Source organism: Otolemur garnettii, unplaced genomic scaffold (genome assembly GCF_000181295.1).
Source record: "Otolemur garnettii isolate 467f Iridium unplaced genomic scaffold, OtoGar3 scaffold00067, whole genome shotgun sequence".
In the NCBI taxonomy this organism is placed as follows: Eukaryota; Metazoa; Chordata; class Mammalia; order Primates; family Galagidae; genus Otolemur; species Otolemur garnettii.
In genome coordinates this window covers 7,360,572-7,379,687 of record NW_003852462.1, presented here as the reverse complement: position 1 = coordinate 7,379,687, position 19,116 = coordinate 7,360,572, and the positions used below count along the sequence as shown (strand labels likewise).

The 19,116-nt window shown below is 42.7% G+C and overlaps 1 protein-coding gene across 2 annotated transcripts in view; it reads right to left on the bottom strand.

The window, feature by feature from the left end:
• PEX14 (peroxisomal biogenesis factor 14) overlaps positions 1–19,116 on the bottom strand; it is a 139,898-nt gene that overhangs the window by 60,095 nt on the left and 60,687 nt on the right. The gene's annotated exons all lie outside the window — the stretch shown is intronic.

The following is a 19,116-nucleotide window of genomic DNA, read 5'->3' as shown; positions in this document are numbered from 1 at the left end:
GCAAGAGACTCACTTGAGCCCAGGAGTTGGAGGTTGCTGTGAGCTGTGATGCCACAGCACTCTACCCAGGGGGACAGCTTGAGGCTCTGTCTCAATTAAAAAAACAAACAAACAAACAAACAAACATCTTTAAAGTACTGAAAGAAAGTAACTGCCAATCTAGAATTCTATACCAGCAAGAATGTACTTCAAAAGCAAAAAGACTGGAAAATCACCATTCAGCAATCCTCATACTAACTGATATGAGGATTCAGCAATCTTTATAATAATTGATTCAGTGAAGAATCTTTAGCAGATGCTAAAAATTGTGTGTGAAAGTTGATGAAAATAGGCTATTTATATAGTCTTAAAGTATTTCCTCAAAAGATATTTATTAACTGCAAAGGGAAAAAATACATAACTTGACAGTGGAGAAATCTGGCAGCTACCCCTTCAACCAACAGACCAGAATAAAATCACCAGCAGCGGGACAGATCAACGTCATATCCCTCCCGTTAAGATGCTGAGAAAGACACAGTATTGCCTGCCCATACCCACAAAAATATCCAGGTCGTAAAAGAGGAAGACGGAGGTACACTGTTCCCAGTTAAAGGGAGCGAAAAGACACAACAGTCACATGCAACTCACACTCACGGACTGGATGGTGGATGAGAAAAGAGTTTTGTCTTTTGCTTTAAAGGACAGTATCAGGCATGATTAAATCTGAAAAGGCCTAAAGATCAGATAATTGAATTTGGTAAATTATTTTCCTGATTTTGGTACACACGTGTGGGGGGGGGGGGTGAGGAGAAGAGAAGAAGGCCGGAGGAGAGAGAGACGGAGGAGAGGGTCGTACATGATGGAGTATGGCTTAACAAGCCAGAAATCTGGGTGAAAGGTGTACAAGAATATTTCGTGCTATTTTCATAAGTTATTTTAAAATATTAAGTATTGAGAGATTACTTCACAATAAAACAGATTTTTTTAAAAGTCGAAAAAAATGTTCATTTCCAGACCAACACAGAGAACTCAGCAGCAGCAGACCTCCTCTGACTGAAATACTAAGGGAATTCTTCAGATACACGTAAAACGATCCTCGATGGAAGTGCAGAAATGCAGGAAGGGACGAGAAGGAGCACATACAAATGAATATCGACTGTGAGATAATGTCTTTTAGAGTTGGAAATCTACATAGCACTAACCTGCACAGACTTTCACAAGAACACAGAGGGCTCCAGGAGGAGAATAAATGGAATTAAAGTGTCGTGAGGTGTTAGCACTGTCGGGAAGTGCTTTGTATAAGATTATGCAGTAAGTCAAAACTGTGACTCTACAGCGACGGGTCTCAGACATTTTGGTCTCTAGACCTCTTTGCACTTAGAAAGTAATAAGGATTCTGAAGAACTTCTGGTCGTAAGGATTATATATACACAGATACTCATCCTATTAGAAATAAAAACTGAGAAATTTAAAAACATTCATGCATTAAAAAAATAAACTTATTACATGTTAATATGAATATTTTTATAAAGAATAACTAGTTTCCAAAACAAAAAAATAACTAGCAAGAAGAATGGCATATTAAACTTTCCCTGCATTTAACTTGTTCCCTTTTTCTGACTTAATGGAAGACAAATGGATTCTCATATCTGCTTCTGTGTTCAGTTGATATATTGCTTTGCCTAAAGCAAACGAAGAAAATACAGCCTAACACAAATACGTAGTCAGAAAAGAGAGGAAGATTTTCATAGCTCTTATTTGTGGGTATTTTTCTGTGACACTACCCCCAAACTTGACAAGTGGCAGCTTCTTAAGGATTGGTTGCAATGTGAAATCTAAAACTGTATCAATAAATTCTCGCACCTTGTTACATTAAAATCCATTGGTCTATCTTGCGCTTTCAGTGGATATTTTACTCAAGGAATTTTGTAAAATCATGCATCGATCATTTAGAAAATATCAAGTTCACTACGGTATGCAGATCTTCCAAATGTTGACATATTTCTCATACAATATTTAAAAAGCACACTCATTAATATAACCACTGATCTCATCAGGTAGCTGCCTAGCTCATGGTAGTGGACATACGCTTTCCAAAATTCAAATTCCATCTGAAAATTCAAATTTCATCATTGACAACAAGCAAAGTCAGTTGTTTGCCTCAAAGCGACAAGCTTACTTTGTTCATTTTTGAGAAAACATCAAATACTGAAGTGTGAATTATGGTTTCTCAGTCTTTCACTCATCTTTCAAGTTTCTCATCTTTCGTTCAAGTAAAGATGAAATCTTAAACCTCCACTCCACAAGATAAATGCTGACAACAGTATTACTTTGCAATTTTAAGCTATTTTATTTACATTATAGGACAGAATAAATGAAGAGCATATCAAACTTCAGAACCAAGTTTTTCAGTGTAAGAAAAAAGAAATGTAAATTAAGAGATGAAAGGAAAGTCCTGTAATGTAAATTTGAATTGTATATGTTTATATACACATGTGAATAAACATAAACAAAAACTGTGTGTATGAGAGAGAGATTCCATGCACTAAACAAGACAAAGAAGCAGGGGCAGCCCAAAGGCAGTAACTGGAACTGAGGTCAGATCCCGGCTCCCAAGAATCACTCTCACTGAAAGGAACCTTGGGAAATACCGGATTTTAGGCTCAGGGTGCAGACAACACAAGGTGCACCTAAGACATTTTGTCCTAGAAAGCAGAGGACCCAAAGGTGCCAACCTGAACAGGCACCTGTTGACCAAACCTGGAAGAACGGGAGCATTAAAGAGAAACATGATAATAATGGATTATAACACTGACTAAAGAGTATATAATGACACTCAAATGAAAGTGAGAGAGAGAGAAATAAGAGGGGAGATGAAAAAACTTTACTAGATGATAAATGTATGAGAAAGGGTACAATTAGAAAACCCCAAAGAAACAGTCAACTCAAGCAAGGCTTTCTGGGAGATGCTAAAATCACTGAATGAAAGGCTGTTGAGTAAGGAGAGAACATGATCGCCAAGAAGCACTCTCGGATTACTAGTTAATTACAAAGGAGAAAATGTACCTTTACAATGTAGAGGTCTGGCAGTCACCTCATTAACCAAACGATCAAATTAGCACCACCAAGAGTGGAAGAATATGACATTTCTCACCTTTTAATATGATGCAATAAGTGTACAACATTACTAAGTATCTTGCCAAAAATGTTTAATGTTAATCAAGAGGAAACAATGAGACAAATCCAGAATGTGGGATAGTCGATAAAACAAATGATCTGAGCGCCTCAAAAAAAAAAAAAAATTCAGTAACGAGTAAGACAAGAAAAGGGAGGAGGACAGTTCTAGATAAAGAGAGCAATGAAATGCACAGCATGAGCCCTGACAGATCCCTGGATGGAGACTACAGAAGAAATTTGGGGACAGTTGAAAAAAATTTAATATGGAATATATCAGATGATTTTATGGAATTAGTTGTTAATTTTCTTCCGTGTGTTTATGTGAGAGAATGGCCTTATTTCAGGAAATATATGCTGAAGTAATAGGGTTGAAGTGTCATGATATCCAGAACTGATTTTCAAGTGGTCAGAAAACAGCAAAAGAGAAAGACAGAGGGAGGGAGACAGATAGACAGGGAGAGAAAGACAGAGGAGAGAGGGAGAGAGACAGACAGACAGACAGACAGAGAGGGAGAGAGATACAGAGGGAGAGAGACAGACAGAGAGAGAGACAGAGAGGAGGGAGAGACAGACAGACAGACAGACAGACAGAGAGGGAGAGAGACAGACAGAGGGAAAGAGAAGGAGAGAGACAGAGAGAGACAGACACAGAGAGAGAGACAGAGAGAGAGGGAGAGAGACAGACAGACAGAGTCACACAGACAGGGAGAGAGATAGACAGACAGAGAGAGAGAGACAGAGGAGAGAGGGAGAGAGAGAGGGAGAGACAGACAGACAGAGAGACAGAGAGAGAGGGAGAGACAGACAGACAGAGAGAGTCAGACAGACAGGGAGAGAGAGACAGAGGAGAGAGGGAGAGAGAGGGACAGACAGACAGGGAAAGAGAGACAAAGAGGAGGGAGAGAGACAGACAGGGAGAGAGACAGACAGACAGGGAGAGAGAGACAGAGAGGAGGGAGAGAGACAGAGAGGAGGGAAAGAGACAGACAGACAGATAAGATAAAGGGAATGTGGCAAAATGATAACAACTAAGGTGGCACGTGGAACCAGGTGGCAAAGAGAACATAAGCGGACAAGTGGGATTTGCTCCTTTATAAGCAATGAAAACTACCCAAAATTCGGGTGCAAGGAAGAGAGGAGCTGAAAACAGAACTGGAATCTTATCATCTGGTGGCAATGCAGAGTGGACCAGGGAAGGCAAGGCTGGAAAAGCAGGAAGCCCATCCTGCAGCACCCTGGCGGCACTGATAAAATGACCCATGTTTCATCCATTACCATAATCTGTCTCGGGGGAGGGTAATAGCAGCCTGATGACACAGATGCTGCTGTCAGCTGTCCTCTGAGAGAGGAGAGTCCCTGGTTCTGTAGAATTAGCACTTTTGATGTCCCATAGGTTTTACATTTTATTTACTCTTTCAGCCAAAACTCTGTCCTTTTCTGCTCCGAGTTTACTCTGTGAGAAGGGCTGCAGCGGGGCAGACTCCCCTCTGTGGTGGCCGCTTTGTTTCACACAGGGGTCTAGTCGCTGATCTTCTATTTGTCAAGTGACTTGGGAGTTATTTCCATTGTCTTTCAGCTTCTCTGTTTGAAAAAATAGAAATGAAGTTGACTTTCTCCTCTAATACGTGTACATGAGAGGCAGGTTTAAGCAAGTCAGACAATTTGGGCCAATGCATAAATTCTGGCCAAAAATAAGTGAAAAACAGAGTCGCTGGGAGAGCAAGGACTTTGGAAAGTCTAGGGACCATCCTGACTCTCTCTTATCTGCCTACACTCTTCATCTCTAAGCAATGCTTTGAGGAGGAGGCAGTAAATTATATACATTTCACCTTCTTGAGTACCCACATCTAAGACTACCCTGGAAGGTCTAGTCAAAATAATAACAAGCTCATATAACGCTGGAAAGAGAAAATACTATTTTCATAAGAGGACTGCAAAGAACCAACAAAAACAATTAGGACTGTTAAAAAGAATACAATAAGATAATTTTTAAAACACAGAAATCAATAGCTTTCCTAAATACTAGCAATGATCCATTAGAAAATTTAAGGGAACTAAGATCCCAAAGCAAGAAAAACTAAAAATCCTGGTACTTAGAATTTAAGGAAACGTGTAGGAACGAGGCAAGAACCGTGTGAAATCATCACTGAGGAACACAGTTTACTTGAAGGGGGCGCCACATTCACGGACGGAAAGACTGCACGCTGCGAAGATGTCAGTTCTTTCAAAGTCGCTTCTATGTTGAATGTAATTATAATCACAACTTCAAAGAGATTTTATTTTTTGATTGGCAGTGGGTGGAGAAAGGATAGGATCGAGAAGGAAAGGGGAAATGTGATAAAGTGATTCCAAAATGCTTTAGATGTACACAGGACCAGGAGGGCCAGAACAGTCTAAGGAAGAACGAGACGAGATGGAAAGAGCACAACTTAGACTAACAAATACCATGTGAAACAAATCTATAAAAAACAAACAAACAAAACAACACTGCAGTATCAGCATAACGGCAGGCAGGAATACCAGTGGGTGAGAGTTGAAGGTCCCTGATCACCTTCAGTATATTTAAGAATTTAGCAGACGAAAAAGGTGACATATCAAATGAGTGAAGGAAGAAATAAATTGTTCAATAAATGGTGCTGGAACAATCAAGATGTCATAGTCCCTGTTGCTCAACTACCAACAAAACAAATTCCATAAAAGAAAATTAAAACCATAAAAAGAACAAAAGTACTTGTAGGTGAACATTGCTAGGCCCGTTCAGTGGCAGAGGGGCTGTCTGTGCCTAAAAGCAAAAGTTAAAGCCTTGCCCTCGAGAACAGAGGCCCGGTACTAAGGATGCAAACTGGTACAACCTTTTTAAAGGGCAGTTCAGCAACGCACATTAAAATGAAAATGAATCCATTTTCCTTAAGCCAGGATTAGCAACTCTAAGGTTTCTACCCTAAAAAGGTAATCACAGGCTTGGTGCCCATAGCTCAGTGGTTAGAGCCCTGGCCACATACACTGAGGCTGAAGGATTCGAACCTGGCCCAGGCCAGCTAAACAACAACAACTGCAACAAAAAAAATAGGCAGGCACTGTGGGTGGAGGCCTGTAGTCCCAGCTACTTGGGAGGCTGAGGCAAGAGAATCACTTAAGCCTAAGAGTTTGAGGTTGCTGTGAACTGCAACGCCACAACACTCTACCGACAGTGACACAGTAAGACTCTGTCTCAAAAAAGGTAATCACAAAAGTAACACCTGTTTTCCAAGGATATTTAAAGAAGAGTTGTTGCAATGGTGAAAGATGAAAATAATCTAGATGCCCATGGAGGGGAATGGCTAAAATAAATCACAGTGAATATCTCAGCAGAGCATCAGGCCTCCATTAAAGGTGATAACAGAGATCTGCTCTTAATGACACCAAATATGCCCAAGACGTATCATCAAGTGGGTGGAGAGGTGGGAAGAGGGGAGAAGAGGCAAAACCCTGAGCCATTTACCAAATGGCTTTAAGGCAACAGTTTCAAGAGAAGCCCAAAAGCTAAGAGCCCTAGATCTGTGCCCTCCCTCTGGCCCAAGTCACAGATTCTTCCAGGGCCTCAGTCTCTCAGACTATAAAATGGGGATAAAAAAACACCAGTGCCAGTATCATACACCCTGCCACTCCAGGGTGCTCTGAAGATTAATTAGCTGGTATTTGTGAAGACAGTAGCTGTACTGAGTTATTACAGAAAATTTTCCACTGGGCTCATCAGTGCTTTAAAGTTCTCAAGCAAAACTAAAGAAGTTTTGATGAAATGCCCCAAAGACAAGCACACCTGGTAATGACGAAGCCATAAAAGAAACACCCTGGCAACCTTGTCCCCAGCCCTCTGCACCAGGCAGGTGCAGCACTCAGCTGAGGCCGAGCCAGAGTTTCATCAGCACTCCCCTGGGCTGCGGTCAGCATGCAGCGACTGCCTCTGGCCCTCAGAGGGGACGATTATCACACTGTCACCCGCATCCCCAGGGCTCCTTATTAGTGTAATAGAAACCCTTCACGCTCTCAGAGACCGACAGAGATTGAGTCTAAAAAGAGCACGTGTGTGTAGGCACCCCCACCCCAAGTCCCTAATGAGGGGTTCAGGGACAGATGTGCACAGCTCCCCTTTGCCCATCCTATGGAATTCTGATCGCACAGCCATGCTCTTGGGGATAGGAAGGGACATAATGCATTAGCAATATCACAAACTCCCACCAGGAGGACAGACAAAGGTTAGGCCAGTCAAAGGGCAGGCAGGACACAGCTAATCCCTGTCCAAACACTGCACCATGCCAGTGAACACTGGCAGAGGACACCTGAACAGAGCAGCTCCAGTGGTAGCCCTTTCAGGGCCCTTCCACCCGGGTCTCTGCTGAACATCTACGAGCCGGTTCCTAAGTGCCAGCCCAGGAAAACAGAATGCTGTGTCTTGCCTGTGTAGGGGCAGGGCCACTGACACTCTTCAGAATTATTCCACCTTCTTTCTCCCTAATTCCTGTGCCTTTTTCTGTATGTCTCATCCTGTCTCTCAAATCTATTCCTGTGTGTCCCAGGGGGACAGAATGAAGCAAGTTCTCCTGTTATGATGCAACGCCCAGCCACAGGTGAGGCCAGGACTCTTCTGAAAACCTAACAAACGGGCACCAGCCGCTTGCGTGCGGCTTGACAGCACCAGGTGCTGACAAATAGCGACCTCCAGGGTATTCCTGGTAAACAGGGCACTGCGCCCCCCACCCTGGCACACACGCGCGCGCGCACACACACACACACACACACACACCCCGCTGCCAGCTCTGCTCTCACACCTTGAAAACAAATTATTTTAACCATTCTCTTCCCCGAGGATTAGAGCTCTAATTTGAAGCACACAGCTCCTCGGCTTGTCTCTCACACATGCAGAACATTCTGATAGGTTAAATGCTGCCGCTTAATTACTGTAATGAGAGGTGCTTTTTTTGGGTTTCCTCAAACATTAATTTTTCCCTCTCTTATTTTATACTGAAAGCCACTTTTGGCATATTTTTCTCCATAATTTCCCTCATCTTTCCCTCGCTATGTATGTAGGGAAGGTTCTTCAAGTCAATACCTGGAAGAGGCACCAGAGGTGAATGGATAACACTAAATGTCCAAACTAGTTATGAAAAGAATTATTTTTAAGTATTTAAATTTTAATTTTAAAAAAGTCCACAGAAGTGACTATAGAAAGTACCCCAGGTAGAAATGGTCATCAGTAGGGGACACAGGTGGTGTCAGACGGTGTTGGGGGCAGGGTCAGTCCGCAGGTGGACCTCAGGAGGGAAAAGTGTGTTCCAGCCCGACAGTTGTTCTGCAGCCCCAAACCAAGTAGGCTGTTTTCCCCAGGAAGGCTGCACAAAATCAGACTTAGAAGCCTGATAAGAAGGAACTTGCTTTTACACTATTTTTTTTAAATGTACAACCTTTAAGTTTTTCAAAGCTGCAGATCATAATTCACCAGCTGAACAAGCCCACCTTCTGCCCCAGGTGCTAGAGCTGGGCTGAGCTGCCTGGGCACATGAAGGCTGCAGTCACTTAAGGGCTTTAAAGACCTTGCCACAGCTGCAGTGCCACAAAAGCCCTAAGATCAAGCTGGGCCAGAGGAGGAGCTTGAAGAAGTAAAAATGCCCTTCTCTGTCCCTCCCCAGGGGACCTGGAATTAGCACCATGAAGTTCCTGACTGTACCCTGCTCTGGGGTCTCCCAGGAAGTCAGCTAATGCAGGAATCATCTTTGTCATCCTCGTTCCTTTGGGGGCTTCTGGCCTTTAGGCTTTCTGCCTTGGCTCCGTGCATTTTTACACTCCTGACTCCACTAATTTTTGTAAGAGTAAAGATGCCACAAAGACCATCTGCTACCAGAAAACCAAGGCGTGGGCAAGGTCGGGTAACTAACCATCACATCACAGGGTGTGCTCGGAGGACCTCACGATTGTTGAGGCCAGATCTGGAAACCAACCATCACAAGATGAGTGGAACATGCAGACGTGCCAGAGAAGAACAAGTGAGGAGCAGGTGAGTGGAGGGGAGGGAAGCGGAGTTTTCAGTGGAAGGTGGGAGCAGCAGCCCACTGTAACCCTGGTCAGATTCAGTGAGACCTCCTCTTTGAGACTTTCTCTTCTTGTCAGGAGAGGCAGCTTCACCAGGAGGCAGAGTGACAAGGCTTATCAATGAGAAATCATTTCCAGATAAAATAACACTTGCTTCACAAATGCCATCTTCTCTTTCTTCAGAGAGCTTCAAATTTCAGTGAAACCACTTAACAATGTCTGTGTGAGGAGAGCAAGCCTAAATCTCCCTGCGGAAGCAATGCTGAAAGCCAGAAGCCAGCGACACTGCCTGGTGGCAGCACGTCCACATCTGCACAGCCCCTCACTGCATCACAGGGTCCCCAGTGCTCCCCTCCTTTGCCTTCTGCCCTCACACTGTCTCACTCCTGGGCCAGAGCTCCTTCTACTCTTTTATCTGTTATTCTCCATGCTAGATCCCTAAGCCAAAAATCTGGACATACACCTAGACTCTTTCATTTTTCACTTCTTGTACCCAACTCAGCCATCAATTCCAGCAGATTCTACTTCTTCACTGTGGAATCCATCCTGCCCATCCCCACAATAACTGCCCTCGTTCACTTATTCCCCACTCCTAAATGCTCACCCTACCTACAGAGAAAACTCTCTGAAACACTAATATGTTATGTTACTATTCCTCATAGAACTCTCTGATGGCTTCCCCACTGTCCACATAATAACAAAACCCAAACTCTTTTAACTCTTGAGTTAACGCATGTAAGGTCTGCCATGATCTGGCCCCTGCCCACCTCTCCAGCTCACCAACTGGGGTCCTGCAGCTCTTGCCCCAGAGACTGTGTCTCATCACATCTTCTGCATGAACTGAAGTCACACTCCGCCTTAGATTTTTAAGACAAGGAATCCTTTTGGAGGGCTCCAACAAGGTGACCTCCTCTAAGAAGGTGCCTTTTTAAACTCTTCCCCACTAGTTCTCTTTACTCACCACAAAACTGACTGCACTCCCTCCTCTGGGCCTGCATACAGACACCTGTCCTAGTACCTGTAATATTTTATCACCCATACTCTATCTGTTTACATATCATGGCACCCCTACTAAACTACAAATATTAAGTCTAATTTTTTATATTTTTAGTGCTTAGGACAAATGGACGTGGAGGAAATAGACATTTAATAAATGATTAGTGAATGAATAAACAGATGATTTTTACACTCAATCATACTGGCCGTATGTGCTAAACGATCTGGGAACTAGCAATTTATACACACACATATAGAGATGTACAGATAACAGACATATGAGAAAGAGAACAAATTCAGAGCAAATGATTCTAAAAAGCAGATAATTTTAAAACGTTTATGTTTCATTTAAGTGTGATTGTGTTTTTATTAGACTAACATTAAAATTAGTCTGCATCTCTGATATACACTGCATGGAAGGAGGGCAGAGCTGCAGGGAATTAAAGCAAAACTGGTTTAAGGTAAAACTTCTGCAATGAATCATTCACAAGCGAATGGCTGAGAACTAACTACATCTGTGTATTCTTGGTTCACCGTGAAATCCTTTTAAACAAATACCTACCATTTCCCCAAAACAAACAGAGTAATTATGGTAAGACCTTGTTAGTTTCAGGCCGTATACGTGATATACATTCACTGCCCTGGAACCACCTCTAAATAATCTCCAAACTGAATCTGTGCTGTGGGATAAAGCTTCCTAATGCACCAGCCTCCGGTGCTCTCTGTAATGACATCCGAGCTAATGGAGATGAGCTCTGCTTCGTGGAGGTTCGACTCCTAAGAATGGATCTTAAAGGTGAGGCACAGCAGCTCAGGAGAAAGTCGATTTAATTTGTTTAACATCATAAAAAGGGACATTTCCACATGGACAGCAAGGACATGAATATCATGTGTGTATGGCAGAATTATAAACGCATTTTTGGCGAAATTCAATAAAGCTGATTCTACTGCATAAGGTCAGCAATTTACTATAAAAAATGATATGATTGCAATTTTTAATATAACCCATGTATTTGCTGCAAGATGCTCTAGAAGATTGTGTAATGTAACCATTCGACCTCTCCACGGGAGCAGAGATCACCCTATTTACCCTTTATTGTCCTGATAAAAGCATCCATACAGAACAACAAAGTCAACAGCATTTACTTAACAGAGCATAGTCAAGTCCAAGACTTCCTCTTCTCACACATAAGAATGAAGCTCTGGGTTAGAGCCCTCAAGGAAGTCGGCAAGAAAATCTTCAGAATTAAATATAGGGAAAATTAAATTCACCTTCTATTTATGGTAATAACTAGAGAAATATACATGAAAAGGAATGGATGAAATAACCTCTGTGGTCATCCTAGATATCAGTTCTAATAAGGTTGATTCTTCAAGGAGAGAGCCCTAGTCCACATGCCCAGAGTATACATTGAAATTCAACACCACGGTGATGACAGAGATCTGTTCCTCAAATTGGGTGGGCTTCTCTAAGTCTCCGTGCCCATCTATGAACCTTTTGGGGAAATAATTTAGGTTACCGTGAAAATTAAATGAGCAAATGTATGTGAGGATGTTTTTAAGCAGTAAGTAAAGCAAAATACCGATGTGGTTATTATGCAATCCGTATTATATCATCTCAGGCTACTTACAGATTACAATAACTGCATTGCTAGCAGCTTCTATCGTCTCATCACCGAGTTCTCTGAGGGTCTGGACCATTTATATCCCCAGTGCACTAGCACAACACTTGGCAGACCGCAGATGAGAAATGCTTGGTGAATAAAGCTGAACTTGGTTACAGATGACATGAAAAATTCTAGACTGGGGGATATGGAACTCTAACAGAACTTTTATTTTCAATGGCATCTCCAGATGGGAGCTGTCAAATGTGGCTCTCATCTCCACTCACTTCTATAGTCCCACCAGGGTTCCTGGAGAAAACTAAGCTCCTTCCTGCCCTGGAGTCTTGGAGCTTTCTGTCCCCTCTCTCAGGCACTCTCATTCTTCAGATCTCAGCAACCTCCCCGAAGCATTATTCTCTATCAAAGCACCTTGTTTATATTGGTGTTTTGCTTGTGTGTTCACATCTCTGGGGGAGTCTGTCTTCACCCTCACACTCTCGGTCCAGGGCCGGCACAGTGCTCGGCCCTCAGTCAGTGCTTGCTCAGTAGATGGTAAATGGCTGGATGAATCAGCAAAGTCCTTCAAAATCAGGTACTAAGGTCCTCCAAAGAACAGTGCTATTTTCTATTATTCCTGTTCTTTTTTATTTTTATTTTTTTAGAGACAGAGTCTCACTATGTCACCCTTGGTAGAGTGCCGTGGCATCACAGCAATCTCAAACTCTTAGGTGTAAGTGATTCTCTTGCCTCAGCCTCCCACGTATCTAGGACTCCAGGCGCCTGCCACAATGCCAGGCTATTTTGTTGTTGTTGTTATTGTAGTAGTTGTTGATCGACAGGCCCAGGCCGGACTTGAACCTGTCAGCCCAGTGTATGTGGCTGGTGCCCAAGCTGCTGAGCTACAGGCACTGAGCTTATTCCTGTTATTTCTATTAAAGATTTAACATCCCTGACCCCAAATTTTGAAATCCAAAATGCCCTGAAATCTGAACCTTTTGAGCACTAACATGACATCAAAGGAAATGCTCACGGGAGCATTTTGGGTGCTCTTCTGGTCCCAAGCATTTCTGATCAGGGATACTCAACCTTCATCTATTTGAGTGCTTGGTCTTCTCTTTTCAGGACTTTAAGCAAAGGAGAGCCTTTGACCAGGGGAAAAAGTAAGTAAACACCAGAAATAGACTCAAAAGAGGACATCATGGAGCTCGTGTTTATTCTCCTTCAATCACATCCTGTGCAAATCATCTCTGTTTGTAAGTTAAACTGATTTTTCTAACTGCCTCTTCTTCAAACTCAACCTGTGTTCTTTCGGCCAAGACCCTAAATTTTGCAATTAGAAAATTTAATTCACAATTCCATTTGTGACTCCCAAAGCCGGAGAGAGTGTGGCTTTGTTCTTCTTTAGCTTCACAGGTTACCAGTATCAGCAGTAAAGTATTTTTTTCATCAGTTAAGAGTACAGACATAGCTTGAAGCCAAAAACAGGGGGAAAAGAATTCATTCCTAAGCACTTTCACTTTCATTGAAAAGATGACATTTATGTGGTTGTGATATTTAATTTATCACAGAGGGTCATGATTTTTCTTCCCTGAAATACCATGATATGGTAAACTTCAACGTTATGAATGAAAGCCTCTGTAATCATTTAACAAACTGAAAATCTACACAAAATTTAAGACCACCATCTTACTAAAGACAATCTACTCAACAATCTAATTACAAAAAGATTACTTTAAAGAGCTTTAAATCTAAAAAGAATAATTAACAGTAAGAGACTAGAGCATTCCCAAGTTCTCTGTCTGATGAGAGGGGAGAGCTCTGAGAAGATGAGATCTCATCAGAATGTTTCAGAAACCAAACACAGGTTCGGTCTGTTCAAAGTTGGAAGGGAAAAATTACTACTCAATTTGCAGCACAATTTCATACAAGCCTGTGTACCACATAGCTCTCCTTACTGAGGACACCTAGCAGAGTTACCTTTACTTACCTCAAAAGTGGCAAAAGAAAGAGCTATTGACTAACCAACCTAGCAAGTCTATAATGAAAAGTAAATTTAGGCTCAGTGCCCATAGCTCAGTGGTTAGGGCGCCGGCCACATGCACCAGGGCTGGTGGGTTCAAACATGGCCCAGGCCTACTAAACAACAATGATAACTGCAACAATAAAATAGCAGGGCATTATAGCCGGCGCCTGTAGTCCCAACTACTTGGGAGGCTGAGGCAAGAGAATTGCTTAGGTCCAAGAGGTTGAGGTTGCTGAGAGCTATGATGCCACCACGCTACTGAGGGCAACATAGTGAGACTCTGTCTCAAAGAAAAGGAAATTTAAAATAAAAGCACACCATCTCATACAAAGATAAGAATATTCTGTATTCTTACAAATACAGATAATCCAATAGGCATGCGCGTGCACGCACACACATACACATAAACAATCTCCAGTAGAAAAACTGATTTTTATAAGACACAGGCTCAACAATGGATTGGTAAATTAATGAATACTATCCAAAGTTATTTTTAAATCTTTCTAATTACAGTCCAATCAACATAAAGTGTTTTTCAGTAGATTGCCTTATGTTATACCTTATGTTAAGTTTCAAAAATCCCTGCTTCTAACATTTTCCAACAGCTCCAATAAACCCATATATCGTGTGGTTCCTTTAGTGAAAACTCCCTTGTCTACTCTTAGCAGATAAATCTCATTAAATTAAAAGAACTCTCATCTATAAGTGAGGGCAGATAAGACTGACAAGTTTTCTTAAAATCCTCTCAGAAAACCAGAGGTAATACAGAATACACCAATATTTATCTCTTAGACAAACTGGAGATACATCACTATAATTTTTGTTAACAAAGGCCCAGCTCTTCTCAAAAAACAAAGAGTTCGCTAAAAAAGTACCCTTTCCCCCTATATACAGCAGTCTCCCCTTATCTGTGGTTTTAGTTACCCAAAATACATAAGAGATTTTGAGATGGAGGGACCTTATTACAGTATATTGTTATAATTGTTCTATTGTATCATTAGTCATTGCTGTTAACATTTTACTGTACCTAATTTAGAAATTAAACTGTATCACAGGTATTTAGGTACAGGGTTCAGTACAATGAGAGGTTTCGGGGGGGGGGTCTTGGGATGATTCCCCCAAGGACAGGAGGGAACTGCTGAACACACAATTTGCTCTGCGTTGGATGAAATGTTTCCCTCATTTTGTGGGCTATATATCCCAAGTCAAGTCTTCAGTAAGAAAGAGGCTGTGATACAAGTGTGCTTGTACTGTTTGGGGGCAAATCCGGTATATTCGTGAATCTTTTTTTGGCTATGGATTCTCCTGATAGCGCTCAGCATCCACTCCCACCTCTATCTGTGGGCCTTCCTCTATGATCGAGGCTGGGGTGCTAAAGCTCCATTTCCAGACTCCCTGGCAGCTAGGGTTGTGAATGGGAATTGAGTACCACCAATTAGGTGCACTCACAGGTGATTTGGAAAAGTGGAAATGAGACAAAGGATCCATCTTGCAGCTTCTGATTGTTGCAAATTATCAGCAGATGGGCAAGCAAGATACTGCAAACACTGAGGTTTCCCACTGCAGTGTCCAGTCTCCGGCTTCAAAGGGGTCGAGAGGCAATTTTGACAGAGGCAAAAGCCAAGTTCACATTCCAACGTCCTGCCATTCTTTTCACGGGTGTCTGTCAGAGGACACGTGGCAGTGGTGGCAGCAGAAACTTCCTGGTCCCTGGATTACAGCTACAGGGATGTGCTCCTGGACAAAACTACTCCAGTGGTAGCCTCTTGTTTCCCCACTGCCCGACTGGAGCAGAGGTAGCAGCTCCCCTGGTGAACTAGTTCTGCAATGTCCTAGAGTCACTCCTGGAGGCAAGGCCTGGCCTTGGGTCCACACTTCTGGCCCTTTCAGTAAGTGTGTAAGTTCCTAACACCTATATTAAATCCCTCTCTGCTCAAAATTTGTAGAGGCTCTTGATGCACGAATTTTTATAATAGAAACAAATTTATTTTTTCTAATACAACATTACAGCAAATTCACTGTACCTCATTAAGAATGTATCTTCTAAGAGGACACACACTGTTGATCATTACTGTCATCAAATAAGCTCTTATTTTAGTGCCAGGCCCTCTGCCAAACACTTTTCATGTTATTTTCATTTAATTCTTATGAATCGCCTGCAGTAAATACTATCATTAACCCCATTTTACAGATAAAAAAACCAAAGCACCTTGAGGTTAAGTCCATGATACAGGACCACACAGCTAGGAAGTGGTGAAGCTGGAGTTTGAACCCAGGCAGTCTATGCATGGGTGCCTGCAGGCTGAAGTACTCCAAACGTGACCTACTATACTGTTTAGTCGCTCTGGGGGACCCTTTCAAAGCCATGTGGTGTACTGATAGAAAACTTGACACCTGCATCTTCCCATTCTCCAAGCTCAAAATGCTGATACAGTCACAGACAGCTGGGGAGAAAGTAAAATGGTACAACCACTTTCAAAAAGCCTGGAAGTTTTTTAAAAAATTAAATAAACACCTACCATATGATCTAGCCATTCCATTCTTAGCCTATCTACCCAAGAGAAAAGGAATTATATGTTCCCACAAAGGCATACACAAATATTCATGGCAGCTTCATTTATTTATTTGTTTATTTTTATTTTTATTTTAGAGACAGGGTCTTGCTGTGTCACCCAGGCTGAAGTGCAACGATGCAATCATAGCTCTCTGTAACCTTGAATGCCCAGGTTCAAGTGACCCTCCCACCTCACCCCTCCCAAAGTACTGGGATTACAGGCATGAGCCACCACAACCAAGCCAACAGCTTTATCTTTAATATCCCAAAACTGGAACAACCCACATGTCCACTAACAGGTGAATGGATAAAGAAGCTATACTCTAGCTACAGAGTGGAAAACTACTTAGCAAGAAAAAGGAATGAACACTATATAACACCACGAATCTCTCAATTACACTGCATGAAAAGCCAGATTCCCGTTCCCAAAAAGGGGTACATATTATATAATGTATAATTCCATTTATATAAATTCCTGGGAAACACTAGCAGTCTATAGGGACAGAGAGCCAATCAGCGCTTGCCTAGGAATCCAGCTATGTGGGGCGGAGGGGTACAGGAAGAAGGGATTATCATGAGGCATATGTCAAAACTTCACAAAATATGTCCAGTTTACTAAATGTCAGTGACACCTCAATAAAAGTGCTTAACACAAAAAACCAACCCTAAGAGCCCCATTCAGTCCCTCCCTCCACCTCACACACCCAATCCTGAGCAGGCTTACTATCTTCAACCGTGCCCTGTGGGTTGGTCCATGCTTTCCAGAAAAGTACGTGCTATAGTTCAAAGAACCGTGTTCAGAACCTGGAGGTTCTGGTTCACTCCCGCCATTTATTATCTCTGCTTAAACTCTGGGAGCCTCAGTCTCCACATCTGTAAAATCAGAGAAAAGAGCTGCTCTGCGACTCATTACATCAAGTATTCATTCACTTAACAAAGATTAACCCGCCTACTACATATTATGATTGTAGCGAGAAATTAACTAACATATGAGAGTGTTTTGTAAACTGTAAAATTCTCTACATAATCATGCTGTCACTTCTATTTCCATTTCTACTGCCACCAGCCCAGCCCAGACCCTCTACATCTGAAAACGGAGTCAGCAGGACTTTCTCTATAGCCAGTTTTATTAATATTATTGCCAAGCCAACTCAGTTTAAAACACGGAGCCCAGAGGAGGAAATTGCCTCAGAGTTTCCCAGTGTTTCAACTGGTTTAAGAAAGTGCCTTGAACTGCCATTTACAGTATCGGTCCCAACTCTTCTCCCTCCCTCACTGCCTACCTCACCAACCTTGGTTCCCCTCTTCCTTCTTCTCTTGGGCCAATCCTGCTGGCTGCACATGTCTCTGCATCATATTCCCCACCAAAGATACCCTTCCCTAACCCTGAGCTCTGATCTGGAAAACTTTGGAAAAGGCCAGGTGCAGCGGCTCATGCCTGAAATCCCAGCACTGTGGGAGGCAAAGGCAGGTGGACTGCTTGAGCTCAGGCATTCCAGACCAGCCAGAACAAAAGTGAGACCCCGTTTCTACTAAAAATAGAAAAACTGAAGCAAGACGATTGCCTGAGCCCAAGAGCTTGAGACTGTTGTGAGCTATAATACCGTAGCACTCTACTTGGGGTGCCAGAGTGAGACTCTGTCTCAAAAAAAAAAAAAAAATAATAATAATAATAACCAGGGCGGCACCTGTGGCTCAAAGGAGTAGGGCACTGGCCCCATATGCCGGAGGTGGTGGGTTCAAACCCAGCCCCAGCCAAAAACTGGGGAAAAAAAAAAAACTTTGGCAAAGACTGCTCTGACTGGATACCAAAGCTGAAGACAAAGGGAACTGCATGTGAACACTGTACTCCAGTTGCTAAAGGCTACAAGTCAGCAACTCTGAAACTACATGAATGCTAGGGTTCAACAAATAAGTAAATTGTAGACTAAGAAAACCTGAGCTTCTTTTGTAATTTTTCCTGCTATCTTCTAATTCTAAACATCCATTCATTTAGCTTTTCTCTTTTTCTTTTTAGAGACAGAGGCTCACTCTGTCGCCCTCAGTAAAGTGCTGCAGTGTCACAGCTCACAGCAACCTCCAGCTCTTGGGCCCAGGCAATTCTCTTGCCTCAGCCTCCCGAGTAGCTGGGACTACAGGCACCTGCCACAACGCCTGACTATTTTTTGTTGCAGTTTGGCCAGGGCCAGGTTTGAACCCACCACCCTTGGTATATGGGACCAGCGCCCCACTCACTGAGCCACAGGCACTGCCCTCATTTAGCCTTTCATTCATTCATTCATCCATTCGATTCTGACTGGGGGATGGCTAGGCTGGGAACAGAAGGTACCAGGAAGAATGAGACATCATCGTTGCCTCTATATGCTCACAGTCTAGTGAGCTTTACACTCCAGCCTCTCCCTAGTACGGTTTTGTTAACTTTTAATTGAGATGTTGCTATTTCATGGATGTACTCAGATACGATTGAGAAGCTCTCAGCATCCATTCCCGCCCCCTTTTAATAAGCCTCTGTAAGAGAACAACTATAAAAGACAAGCACTGCATTGTTCTTTCATGAAGTGCTTGATGTAATGATGCTCTACACACAGTGAGCACTGAGTAAAGGCTGCCCACCCAACCAGTGGCCCGGGACCCCGTAACACATCCACTGAGCACTGAGCAAAGGCTGCCCACCCAACCAGCGGCCCGGGACCCCGTAACACATCCACTGAGCACTG